The following is a 1590-nucleotide window of genomic DNA, read 5'->3' on the forward strand; positions in this document are numbered from 1 at the left end:
ATGATCAAATACCCACCCTCCCTGGGGTTCCTGCCTGGGAATCGCAGCAGCTAGCACCGGGGCAAGGTAAAGAGCTTCCCCAAGGATGACACCGCCAAGCCCGTGCTCCTCAAGGCTTTCCTGGATTACAAGGCGGACATGACCCACATCGTGCGGGAGGTGGACTGGCCGGGATCCAAGGTGAACAAGAAGGAGGTGGTGGAGGTGGTGACTATTGTGGAGACCCCACCCATGGTGGTGGTGGGCATCGTGGGCTACGTGGAGACCCCGCGGGGCCTGCGGACGTTCAAAACCATCTTCATGGAGCACATCAGGGACGAGTGCAAGAGGCGCTTCTGCAAGAACTGGCATAACTCTAAGAAGAAGGCCTTCACCAAGTACTGCAAGAAGTAGCAGGACAAGGATGGCAAGCTGCAGCTGGAGGAGGACTACGCCAGCATGAAGTTCTGCCAGTTCATCCGGGTCATCGCTCACACGCAGATGCACCTGCTGCCCCTGCGCCAAAAGAAGGCGCAACCCATGGAGATCCAGGTGAACGGCGGCACAGTGGCCGAGAAGCTGGACTGGGCACACGAGCGGCTGGAGCAGCAGGCCCCCGTCAACCAGGTGTTCTGGCAGGACGAGATGACCAACGTCATCGGCATGACCAAGGGCAAAGGCTACAAAGGGGTCACCAGCCGTTGGCACACCAAGAAGCTGCCCCGCAAAACCCACCATGGGCTGCGGCAGGTGGCTTGCATTGGAGTCTGGCACCCCGCCTACGTGGCCTTCTCCGTGGCCAGGACTGGGCAGAAGGGCTACCACCACCGCACTGAGATCAACAAGAAAATTTACAAGATCGGCCAGGGCTACCTCATCAAAGATGGCAAGCTCATCAAGAACAACTCCTGCACTGATTACGACCTCTCAGACAAGAGCATCAACCGCTGGGCGGCTTTGTCCACTACGGCGAAGTGACCAATGACTTTGTCATGCTGAAGGGCTGCGTGGTGGGGACCAAGAAGCGTGTGCTCACGCTGCAGAAGTCCCTGCTGGTGCAGAGCAAACACCGTGCCCTGGAGAAGATCGACCTCAAGTTCATCCACACCATATCCAAGTTCGGCCACAGCTGCTTCCAGACGGTGGAAGAGAAGAAAACGTTTATGGGACCGCTCAAGAAGGACCGCATCGCCAAGGAGGAGGGCACCTGACAGGCCGGGCACAACCAATAAATGTTTCTGCAGTGAAAAAGAAAAAAAAAAGAACCCATCCCTCCACCAGTGCACACTCCCCACCACCAATATCCCCGGTATACCCCCCTACCCCCCCTTCCCCACCCTCCCCCTGCCTTCATGGCAGACAATTTTTCCCATACTCTCTACTTTTGGGCATTGTTTTGCTACATAGCTATTAAGAGGCCATCATCCTTTATCTACTTTCTGAACACATCTCCCATCTCGACCGGTTACTCCGGCCATCATTTTCTTAATGATCCCTTCTATATTCCAGCTGCCTTCTCCTAGTTGCTTATGAGACAGGCTTCCAGCTATGGAGCAATCTACCTGTCCTGTGTATCTACTATCCTTAGGTGTCAGCCACATGTTAGGCCAT

The 1590-nt window shown here is 55.5% G+C and overlaps 1 pseudogene; it reads left to right on the top strand.

Moving 5' to 3' along the window:
* On the top strand, window positions 1–1194 carry LOC130027667 (60S ribosomal protein L3-like; annotated as a pseudogene).
* The last annotated feature ends 396 nt before the right edge of the window (window positions 1195–1590 follow it).

This window comes from Sorex fumeus, unplaced genomic scaffold, assembly GCF_029834395.1.
Source record: "Sorex fumeus unplaced genomic scaffold, SorFum_2.1 ptg000037l, whole genome shotgun sequence".
In the NCBI taxonomy this organism is placed as follows: Eukaryota; Metazoa; Chordata; class Mammalia; order Eulipotyphla; family Soricidae; genus Sorex; species Sorex fumeus.